Genomic DNA, 13421 nt, shown 5'->3' on the forward strand with positions numbered 1-13421 from the left:
CTTCCTTCTTGAAACCGTTGAGCCACCAAGCTCGGTTTGACCTCTATCTACGCCTACTTGGATACCACATTGTTCGCGCAATTTGGCCCCAGCCAAAACTCTTGCTCGAATCAAGACTCCCTGTCTTGTGAAGACTACTAATTCTCAACTTATGATGATACCACACACCACGAGAATTATCTTCAAATTTACTGAATTTTGTTGAGATACTTTGCACACAAGATTGTGTCGATACCAACAATGAAATCAACTCTTTTATAACCCTTGATAGAAAGATCTCACAAACAGCCCTAAGAATGAAGTGTAGAAATCATGCAAGGTATTTAAATTGAATGAAAAATGTCAGGACATTGAAAAGACTCTCTCTCTTTTCTCTATTTTCACTCTTGAAAAAGTATGCAAGAAATATTTTAAAGAATCAATCAAATAGTTTTGAAAACTTAAGCACCATGAATCTTTGTTTTTCTTTTCTCTAAGTATATTTTTTATTATTAATGAAAATGTGAAAAGCTTAGTTTAAAAACTGATTGGATTCTGTTTCAAAATAACAGAATTACTTCATAACTAAGTCAACTGAAATTAATCGATTAAATTGCCAAGTTAATCGATTAACGGGTTTCTTGAAAACAGATTTTCAGTTATGGCTTAATCGATTAAAATCTTTCTTAATCGATTAATAAGCAGATATCGTGGGAGGTTATCTTATGTAACTTCATTTAATCGATTACGATTTTCCTTAATAGATTAAGGATTTCACCAGGACTTAATCGATTACCAAATGGGTTAGCCGATTAAAATCGTTTAAAAATGGTTTTTCTAATTATGTGGTAAACACCCTATATGATGAATGATCATGCAATCATGATTTTAGAAATGATTAAAACCTTTATGCACAAAACCATGTATGCTAAATGCAAATGCATGAGTGTTACTTGTCATATAAATGTATTAAGATATTATGCCTCATTTTATGTGATTTTTATTTTAGACTCTTTGTGAGACACTTCCATCTTGGGTTTACCTACCCTAAGACTCAATACTATGCAAACATCTTAAGACTCTAGAATGTAAAAAGCAATCCTAGATTCTATGACGTTGACCTTGAGTTCTTGGTATGTTGTTTATTGAGATATCCAAGTTTCAAGCTTCCATATAAGACATTGTCTTCATCAAAACTTTGTAGGTCGGTTATAATGGCATCCTTTGACTAATTGCCATTTCACTGTCAATGATACCTAATCAACAGCGCCTCTTAAAATAAGCATTATGGAAGAACTCCTCATTCAAATATAAAGAAGATAAGTGTTCCACAACGCAACCTGAAGGAAACGCTGTGGAAGATATATTTTTTTTTACTAATTCATTTTTTAATGAAATTTAAATTAGTAATTATATTATGACATTCGATTAATGACAATTAATTAAATATATAGAACAATTAATAATGACAATAAATAACATTCAAACAATCTAAGAAATGGGAACTCGTTAATCGATTAAAAAATTGACTAAGCATTGAGTTAATCGATAAGTATTCAACAATTTTTTTTATGAATGTGTTGTTAAATTAAATGTAATCAATAGCGCATTGTTAAAAAAACGCTATTGTATAGGTATAACAACAATGCATACATAAAAAACGTTGTTGAAGACCATTATTCCTAATTCTACCCAGATAAGCACACAATAGAAAATAACCTGAATGCATACAAAAACAGAACAAACAACAAAATGAATGCATACAGAAACACAACATATGAACACAACTGAATTTCAACTAAATTTTTATATCGAACATTAATTACACTGTAATGTTTACATAAACTTTTATTACATACACAAAATCATATATATTACATTAAACATTAATTGAATTCCTTAAAGCTACAACCTGTGCAAAACTAATCTACTATACCTATGATTTTCCAACAAAACTAAGTACAAACTTTGACCATTGTTCTCTAATCTGGTTGACTTGGTCATGTCTATATGATTTACCGACACACTTGATTTCATTAGTTGGCCATTTCTGAATGATCTTCTTCATGAATTTCAGCATGTAATAGCCGCAATCTACCTGTATTGTTTGGCAAGGGGTCTACAATTAAAATGAAGTAAACATATAAGTATAACCTTACTTGAAATATGAATATATTACACATATAATTGTTTGAATTGATTTGTGTCAATACCTTTATATGAGTCCACTTGGTTTTGTGTTGTGGTAACTTGTTTCTAGGACGGTTACAGCTTTTGTAAACTCTCACCGCACTAAACAATAGAAAATGTACTTAATTACTAAACAACTAGGAAAGTGAAACTGTAACTAAAAGTTTCAATGAGTTGTTCACTTATCTAGAAAACAATTCTTTCATAGCAGTGTACGTGTTCGAATCACCTGCCAATGAGTCAAAGTGGTATATTTCTTCATTGACCCGATTGATGGCAAACAAAAGCCAATATTGTCTAACAAAACATATGTACATGGTTAGGAAATGTTAAGCACAACAAACATACTAAAGAAAGAAATATAAAATACAATTAAAAAATGCTCACCTGGTATTAAAAGGTGCAAGAAATAAATCTGCAACTTCTTTATGAAGGAGGAAAGTATCTGTAATTCGTTCTCTCTGTTCCCCAATCTTATTTTTGTCACTCGATACAAAAGCGGTAAGGTGTGCGGATAAGAACATCACCTTTTTCTTATTTACCGAAACAAATTTTTTATAAAAGTACATAATACATATAACAAAAATGTTCGTTAATTATAACATACTGCCATGCAAAAGTGAGAAGTTAAGAAAACATAATTTACCTCATATATATACATACAGAAGTTGCACCTATCCATTCATGTTTATATACATCCTGGAATGAACATTTTCCTAAAGTATTCAATAAAAAATATATCAATTATAGATCCATATATATAATATGAGTGAACATAAGGTGAAAAATCATACCTTAGAAGGAATTACTTGTACAAGGTCTACTGACCAAGCCACAAAAGTGCATATAGTCCCTCCAACTATGAAGATGTCTTCATCGAGAGGAATTGGTAGCGACGCACCATCATCAACTACAACGTCAATCGGGAACTTCACATGATGGCGTAGGATACGTGCATTATGCAGCATAGCATCGACTGACTTGTGCAATTTCCCAACACCCACTACTCGGCTAGTTGGGGTATCTAGGAAAAGTTTGCAAGAACTGATTCACTGTACATAAGTTAAAACATATAATTATTTAACGACTAAATTAAAATAAGTTAACTAACTTAAAATAAGTTAACTAAATTACCTCGGGAATGAGAATGAGAATGTGGTAAGGTGCAGGTGTGCAACTCTCATTGATGGTTGAAGGAACAGTGCCAATAACACTAGCTAGTCGTTGCCACTCAGCTTCCTTCACCTTCATTGATTGCTCAAATTTGTTGAAACATTGTATGAGGCCATCCAATTGATTTTGAACCTGGCTCATTTGGACTTTGGTTGCACGCTTTAGATGGGGTACAAATGTTCGCTAGCTAACCCCAAATTGTGCATCTCACATATGGCTAGGATAGATAGGCAGTCCTAGTGCCTTGTCAAGTATTATGTGACTATCCGACCGTGCTTCCTTTTCTTTTAGGGAAACCTAATAAATCAAGAAAAAACATAATGTTAATTAATCACATTTTGATAAATAAAGTATGGAAATTAAGTCTAATTAAAAAATGAGCACTTACAACACGTCTTGCCGCTTCTTAAACTTGCTCATTGTCAATAACACCATCATTGTTCTTACGGGCATCCACCCGTAGAACAACGAATTCTACTCCATGTGGAGTCATAGGTGTATCATTTTTGTTCTCCAACTAACAAAACATTACCAATAATAATGTAACTAGATATATATGCATGCAAAACATAACCAATAATATCCTTACAAATTAACAATACTTATAATTTTTCCTCGATTCCTCTATACCCCACTCGAGAAGCTCAGTATGAATATAAAGGCTTGAATGTCGACTTGCGGTTTTCATTACTTAATTTCTGAAACAACAAACAACATTAATATCAACAATCATATATATATGTATATACAAAAGCATATATACAAAAGTGAATACAAAGAATATGATTTTACCAAGAAAGACTCGTCTTGTGTGCGTAGGGTGACAAAAGTCATCCAATCTCCTTCTTCAACGATATTTGCATATTTAGTTGAAGGTTTTAGGTTGACATTGGCATCAACATCTCTGAGTAATTTACCGGCATCAATTCAAAATTGTCAGAGAGGCTTGCCACTCGATTTAAGGATATAATCCTTATGCTCCTCACCAACATTAGAAGTTGACTGAAAACACATACATCATATATTTCATGCAAACACATGCATATACGTACATTGCATGAAAACCTAACACATATACGTACATTAAATGAAAACACAAAAACACCAAAAATGAAAAAATAAACTTACTGTTATTTCATTCCAAATACGTTCCTTCATGACATTCCCTACATTACTCCATTTGTTGAATGTTAGTTTCACATTCTGCCTAACCACAACTCCAATGTATCTAACTAATGAGTTTCCACCCTTCGAGTTTAATGGTTGGCCTTTAGAGTTCCGTTGAACTTCTACCTTCACATCCTTACTTCTTGACCGAATGACATTCTTCATGGAAGTCATTCCACGTGGAGTTCGCTTTTGAACAACGATTTGTTTGTCTTGTGTAGTTGGTGTAGCTTCGTCACTACTGTCAGAACCATGATCACCACCTTGATGAAGTTTTTTGAGGTTTCTGAGAGTGTAAGGGTTTAAGAGAGTACGAGGGTTTACTAAAAGTATGAGGATTTCTTTCCGATTAAGTTTGAGAGCGTAGAGGGAACTGACTCATGTTTTAGATATTTAAACTGTAGTAACAATTTAACATCGCATAATAACAGTTGTGTTGTTGTACTGATGTCTTCAACATCGCATATTAATGGTAGCGATGTTGTATTGACCTCGTCAACAACGCTTCTTAAGGGTTGCACTGTTGTTGTGTATCCAACTGTTTACTACTCATTTTAATGAACACTTCATGGATGATGCGTTGTTGAATATAATCTAATTGACAACGTTATCTCAACTATGCGTTGTTGAATAGAATCTAATTGACATTGTTATCTTAATTATGTGTTGTTAAACAAAACTCATTTTCCAAATTACCAGCGTATTCGTAATTATGTGTTGTTTAATTAAAATTTTATATTACGAGTCAAAATATATACAACATGAATATACGATAATAATTAACATGAAGTTGTCATTAAGTAGATTACTATATTATCGAGTTTATTAATATAAAACTGCAAAAATATTAAACATCAAGTTTTGTTAATTTGTTTTTTGTGTTTATTAAATTTTGATTATTTGTTTATTATATTTATTAATATGGAACTGCAAAAATGTTAAAGAAAATAACTATTCAAATAAATAACAAAAAAACAGAAATTAACATCCAAAATAATTGTTCATTTTTCATTCAAAGAGTCAAAATACATTATAATGAACTAAATGATTTGATAGATTATAATGAATCGAATGAAGAAAATCAATGAACTAAATAATTTATAAATTAATTCTTCATCTCACGCAAATCTTGTATAACAGTCGCTTTCCTTTTGAAATCTGGACCCTTTTCGAAAATCAAAAGATGTTAAAGACCTCATTGACAAGATTTCAGTGAAGGAAATTAATGAACTCATTGAATGAGAGAAATCAATGAACTAAATAAATTAAAAAATAATTCTTTATCTCAGGTAAATCTTGTATAACAGCCACTTTCCTTCTGAAATTTAGGACCTTTTTGAAAATTAAAAGATTTCAATTAGGAAAATCAATGATATGAATAAGAAAAATCAATGAACTAAATAATTTACAAATTAAATCTCCATCCCATGCAAATCTTGTATAACGGTCATTTTTCTTCTGAAATTTGGGTACTTTTGCCAAATCAAAAGATGTTAAAGACCTCCTTGACATAATTTTGAAACAGAAACACAACTTTAGCACTTTTAACACATCAAGTTGTTGAGATTTGTTGTCTTTTATCTTCATGAACATACTCCTATAGAAATACATACTCTTACTGATGAAATATAAGATCAAGCGAACCACAATATTTATAAATGAGCAACCATTAATATTTCAACAAACGAAGAGACGCATAATCATTCGACCATCAATATTTCAACAAACGAAGAGACACATAACCACTCAACCATTAATATTTCAACAAACGAAGATACGCATAACCACTTAAAAAGTCATATCAAATCAACAGTGCATAATTAAGAAAGCGTTGTTACTATGTCATCTTCAACAGCGCTTTCTTATTTATGCATTGTGGAATTGATTAACATTAACATCGCTTTCTATCAAATACATTGTTAAATATAACTCATTCAAGTCAGCGCTAACATTACTCATGTTAAACAGTGTTATGTCAAGAATGTGTTGTTGAAATTACACACATTGACAGTGCTTGCTTTAGTATGCGTTGTTGATGTTCTTCTGCCTCGTTTTCAACTGTGTCGTTCAAAATTGTGTTGTTGAATAACCGTTGTTTATAATCTTCCGCCTCATTTCTATTCTTTTTTGTTGATAAAAAAATTTTATTCGCCTCCTTTGGTTTAGTTTTTAAGGCTTGTTTTATCATAATATTTTGGAAATGTATATTGTTTCATGGTTGTGTTTATGTTTTCTAGGGCTTTAAGTTTACAAATTTGTTGTCACCCACCTTTATGTAACTCAAGGTTTTATTCTCTTGTTAGTAACCTATATCCATCTTTTATAGTATAATCCCATGCAAATCGTTCTCCTAGACTTAACGGTCATGCCCATAAGGATATGAAGGTGAAGTTATTGGTCAGTAATTATGTTTTTGACATTATACGGTATTTTAATTACAACATTCATAAAATTCCAAGTTTTGTTAACAAATGCATATTTGACCCAAAATTCAATATCATGAATATTTAGATACTTAACCAAAGTGCGGATAGGACCAGTTCCAGCCAACGATCAACTTATAGCCATCCTTAAGAAACTCCTAAGTTGTTTGAATGACAATCTAAGTTTAGACCATACTTCACCTTCTCACTGCATGTATTCAACGTTCCATTATATTTGGATGATAGCATACAGACTCAAAGCTTGTCCTAATTGTGAATAAGGCTCCATACAAATTCCCCTAATATGTTTCATGGTTGTGTTTATGTTTAAAAAATATGTATGACTTTTTCTACTTCGTATTTTTAAACTATTCTACAAACTAACACTCATCTTTTCGTAACTTAATTTCTTAATAAGCGCATTTCATTTAATCATGTGACTTCATCTAGTCAACTAATAGATCATGGTATTTATTACGGAACACATTGCATATATTTTTTTGTAAAGATGGAAAATAAATTAACAATTAGGATCCATAGTAGCAAGTTCCAATAGTATCATAATACAACAAGTATATGAGATCGCTAGGTACTGATTCACCTACGTTGAAAAAAGAAGATGAAACAACTTCTTTCTTTGGGATAGTAAGCACTTGTGTTCCCTCAAGATATGTTGTAGTGAAGTTTCCCATACTCTACTCACCAAATCACATACTTAACACAATTATTGCATAATGGTGATGAACTAAAAGACAACTTTAAACCTAAAAATAGCATCTAGTGATTTGATGTAACAATTAACGTTCTTGAAGCCTAAATTCTAAGTCAATTGAACCATATACCTTGAGGTATGCATAAGGATTATTTGATAGACCAATTGACCCCATGAAACTTGCAATCCAAATTCTCTCATTGTTACGTAAGAGGCCAACATAACCAGCCTTCCCTGGGTTACCCAAAGAGCTCTCATTCTCATTAAGAACAATGAAACTAATGTTAGGTCTAGTTGATTTTACCTATCGTTATGAATCTGGGTTGCGGTCATGGATGAGGTAGACAACCTTAATATCAGTAATGGTCCTATAGATAGCATTTTTAAAATACCACATATCATTCTTATCATTCTCCATGCAGTGAAAATTGCAATTACACCAAACCCACCATAGAGTCCCATAAATTTTGTTGTTAACACCTTTGCAGTAGAGCTTAACCAACTCACTTTGGCTTATAGCTTGGGAGAAATCAATTATATTAAAACCCTTTGCTTTACATAGCATCATTATGTTCAGGTAATCCCAAAAGCAATGGAATAATGTTCTTTCTAAAATATTACATCGCTCATAAGTTGAGGGAATGCCAAAAGCCACATTCATTTAAAGGTCATGGCAGATTTTTCAAATGATAAAGTTGATGTTTTCTAGGGCTTTATGTTTACAAATTTGTTGTTACCCACATTTATGTGCCTCAAGGTGTTGTTCTCTTGTTAGTCACATATATCCATCTTTTGTAGTACGATCCCCATGCAAGTTGTTCTCCTATACTTAATGGTCATGCCCATAAGTATATGAAGGTGAAGATATGTTTTTGTCATCATAAGGTATTTCAGTTACAACATTCATAAAATTCCAAGTTTTGCTATTTGACCCGAAATTCAATATCATGAATATTTAGATACTTAACCAAAGTGCCCGATAGGACCATATATACTCAATATCATTAAAATAAGGACTTAATCAATTAAATAACATCATATATACAATATCAAGAGCATTTTGGATGTTTAAAAGCATGCAAAGATTTCTAACTTATAGAAGGCAATATTGAGTAGTCACATATATACATAGAGCTTATTTATAGAATTATGGATCATATAAGGAATAACTAGCATTCAACATATTTTCAGTTTGAAGCATACAAGGCAAATAATCATGCAAGACAATGACATAAACTCAATCAATATATTTCTCATCAAGGATTCCTAGTTCTCTTCGAAGAACATAGAAGGCATCTCGTGAGAGGGGCTTGGTGAAAATATCCTCTAATTGTTTAGAGGTTTCTATGAATTCTAGCATACAATCACCTTTTTGCACATGATCACGTAAAAAGTGATGCTTAATTTCTATATGTTTGGTTCTCGAATGCAAAACGAGATTCTTGGAAAGGTTGATGGCACTCGTATTAACGCACTTAATGGGGATCTTTTCTAGTTTAAGCCCAAAGTCCTTAAGTTGCTGCTCCATCCAAAGGATTTGAGCGCAACACACGCCAGCGGCGATGTATTCCGCTTCTGCGGTGGACAAAACAACGCATGTTTGCTTTTTGTTGTGCCATGTCACTAAGGAACTACCTAATATATGAAAAGTCTCACTAGTGCTCTTTTGATCCAACTTACACCCAGCGAAGTCGGAATCAGAGTAACCTACCAAGGATAATGAGGCATCCCTAGGATCCCATAATCTCATATTTATTGTTCCTTTTAAATATCTCATGATGCGTTTAACAGCACTATAATGTGAATCTTTAGGAAAAGCTTGAAATCTAGCACACATACAAACACTAAACATAATATGAGGGCGACTTGCAGTCAAATATAATAATGAGCCGATAATCCCACGATATTTGGTTACCTTGATAGCTTTTCCCTTTTCATCTTTATCTAGATAGCATGAGGACGCCATAGAAGTAGATGCATCTTTACATTGCTCCATATCAAATTTCTTTAGAATGAAGATGCCACTTTCCATTTGTTTAATCTGAAGCCCAAGGAAGAAGGTCAGCTCACCCATCATTGACATCTCAAACTCGCCCTGCATCATCTCAGGAAATTATTTACAAATGATGTCATTAGTAGATCCAAAGATTAAATCATCAACATATATTTGAACAAGTAAAACATGATTATCTAATCTACGAAAAAGAGAATGGTGTCGACCATACCTCTTTCGAACCCTTTCTCTAATAGGAACGAACTCAATCTATCGTACCAGGCTCTATGACCCTATTTCAGACCATAAAGGGTCTTCTTGAGTTTATATACATGGTTCGGGTATTTGAAGTTTTCAAACCCTAGTTGTTGGTCTACGGACACCTCCTCTTGAATATAGCCATTTAAAAATGCGCTCTTAACATCCATTTGGAAGAGCTTAAAATTCATGATAGATGCGAAGGATAAGAGCATCCTAATGGCCTTAAGTTAGGCTATAGGAGCGTAGGTCTCATCATAATCGATGCCCTCCTCCTGGTTGTAGCCTTTGGCCACTAAGCGAGCCTTATTTCTAATGGTCAAGCCAGATTCATCTAGCTTGTTATGGAAGACCCATCTTGTATCAATCACTGGATGTTCTTTTGGTTTAGGGACCAAGTCCCAGACATTATTACATTATTACGCTCAAACTGGTTTAGCTCCTCTTGCATAGCTATACCCCAGTGTAAATCCTCGATGGCTTCATCAATGGTCATTGGCTCGATTTGAGACACAAATGCAACGAAATTACAGAAATTGCATAAAGAACTACGGGGTACCACCCCATAGATATGTCACCTGTCACCTTGTCTAGTGGATGATCCTTTTTGGTCTTTCATGCAATCGGCCTGTCCTGATGCTCATCTTGAACTATTTGTTCTGCTTCTTCTACTTGGATTTTATTCATGTCCCTTGAATATGCCTCTTCTAGCACACCAGAAACATCATCAGGAAAGACCTTTCTCTTCTCTTTTGGAGAAGATTCGTCAAAATGAACATGAATAGAGTTTTCTATTTGCATGGAATACTTATTAAACACACGGAAAGCCTTACTATGTAACAAATACCCTAGGAATATGCCCTCATCAACCATCGAGTCAAATTTTCCCAAAATTATTTTTCCTTTATTCAAAATAAAACATTTGCACCCGAATGCATGAAGATGAACAATATTTGGTTTTCGATCTTTTAAAATCTCATATAGGATTTTTGAAAAAGTAGGTCTAAGAAGTATTTGATTCATTACATAACAATCAGTGTGGACTGCATCAGCCCAGAAGTATTTTGGAATCTTGCTCTCGTTTAGCATGGTTCTTGTGAGCTCCTCTAGGACTCGATTTTTCCTCTCAACAACTCCATTTTGTTGAGGGGTACGAGGAGCCGAGAACTGATGCATGATGTCATGCTTATTACAAAATTTATTAAACTTATGGTCTTCAAATTCTCCGCCATGGTCGGATCGTATGTAAACAATTTTAAGATTAAACTGGTTTTGATTTTTTGGCTAGACATTTACAAGATTTATAGGCATCACTCTTAGACGCCAAAAATAGGGTCCATGTGAATCTTGAAAAATCATCAACAATTACCAAAGCGTAAAAACTTTGACCAAAAATCATGATTTGCGATGGTCCAAACAAGTCCATATGGAGAAGCTCCAAAGGTCTAGTAGTGGATATCGCATTCTTTTTACCAAAAGAATTCTTAACTTGTTTACATTTTTGACACATGCCACAAGAATCCTAAGTTTTAAATTCAAGTTTTGGCATACCAATAACCAAATTATTTTTAGATAATTTTTCTAGATGCTTCACATGAATGTGAGCGACTCGCATATGCCAAAGCCAGATGTCATCTTCGTTTGAAATAAATCATTTTGAAAAAAGAGAAGTGACATCCTCCAGGTCAACCATATATATGTTATTAACACGATAGCCGACAAACTTTACATTATTAGATAAAATGTCACGGATTATACAACATTTAGAATCAAATGACACACGATTGATTACCTTTGTCGCAGAGTTGACTAATACTCAAAAGATTATGTTCTAGACCTTCGACTTATAGAACATTCTTGATTACAACATGAGTTGAGGTGCCATTTGTTCATGTGCCTAGGATCTTTCCTTTTTTGTTGTCTCCGTATGAGACGAAACCTTTTTCCTTCAATGATAGGTCTAGTAATTTTGACCTATCTCCTGTCATATATCTCGAACACCCGCTGTCAAGATACCAATGTTGTCCAAGTGTTCATAGACATACCTGCAAAGTAGATCACTTGCTAGTTTCAGGTACCCAAATTATATTGGGTCCTTTTCTATTAGTAACCAGGGAATTATCTCCCTTTTTCACCCAAGCGTAAACACCACTCGATATCCCATATTTCCTGATGTAACATGAGTAAGAGGTGTGGCCATTTGTGTCACAATAGAAACATGTAGGAACTCTATTTTTATTATAAGACCTTTTATTAGTACGAGTTACAGGTTTCCTATATGGTCTATTTCTATGAAATGGGGGGATATACCCTAATCCAGTATGGTCACCAACATTTCTTGTTTTACTTAGCAAGGTATCTAATTGGTTTTGACTCTTTGTATGTTTTGCGAGTTTTTCATTTAGTTTAAAATTCTCATTTTTCAAATCCTCACAAGACTCACACACAGTTGTTTGATATAATTTATCGTTAGAGCAGTCGCATGAATTACAATAAAAAATTAGATCTAAAGTTTCATTCTCTAATTTTAGCTCATTTAATTCTTTTTGTAGTTGTAATATTTTGTGATCATTAAGTAGGATTACCCATTTTCTATCGGTACTAATCCTAGCTATTTTCTTTAGCTCTTCATGCATTTCGACATACGCATCATATAAAACCTCATACGAAGGAGAATCATCATAAGAGGATGAAGTGTCAGAATATACCTCATTATCAGCATCCTTTGTACTACCTGATCCGCAAGCCTCATCTGTTCGAGTCATTAAGCATAGCTTGGCGGTCTCCTCTTCACCTAAGGTGCTTGATGTTGTCTCCTCCTCCGGTACATCCCAGACAATATAAGCTTTCTTTGATTTGAAGTCCTGGGGAGTGCTCTTTTCTGAATCAACCTTCTTTAGGTAAGTGGGACATTGAAATTTCATGTGTCCCACCTTACCACATTCATGGCAAATGAAGCGCTCTTTATTCTTGCATTTTCTTGTTGATTTGCACGCCTTTTTCTTTTGGAAACGTTTGAAACCTCCTTTCTTCTTCAAGAATTTCCCAAACTTTCGTACGAGAAGGTTTAACATTTCTTCGTCAAAGTCAGAGTCAGAGTCAACATCATCTATCCCTTCAGTAGGTTGTGATGTTGTTGCTTTAAGAGATATACCTTTCTTTTTATGGTCTAACTCTTCATGCATGGTCAGGCGTCCAATCTCTATCTCGTGCTCTTGAAGCTTTCCGAATAATGTCGTCAAAGGCATGGAATCAAGGTCCTTGGATTCCATGATAGCCGTTACTTTATGTTGCAATCTCCTGTCAAGATAGCGTAAAACTTTGTTAGTAAGTTCTCCTTTGGTAAAAAATTTATCTAGAGCAACAAGATAATTTACAATATGAGTGAATCGTTTTTGCATATCGCCAATAGATTCACTTGGTAACATACGAAATAATTCATATTCATGTGTCAGTGCATTCAGCGAGGCGCGCTTGACCTCGCTAGTGTCCTCGTGAGTCACTTGTAAAGTGTCCCACATCTCCT

This window comes from Lupinus angustifolius, chromosome LG08, assembly GCF_001865875.1.
Source record: "Lupinus angustifolius cultivar Tanjil chromosome LG08, LupAngTanjil_v1.0, whole genome shotgun sequence".
In the NCBI taxonomy this organism is placed as follows: Eukaryota; Viridiplantae; Streptophyta; class Magnoliopsida; order Fabales; family Fabaceae; genus Lupinus; species Lupinus angustifolius.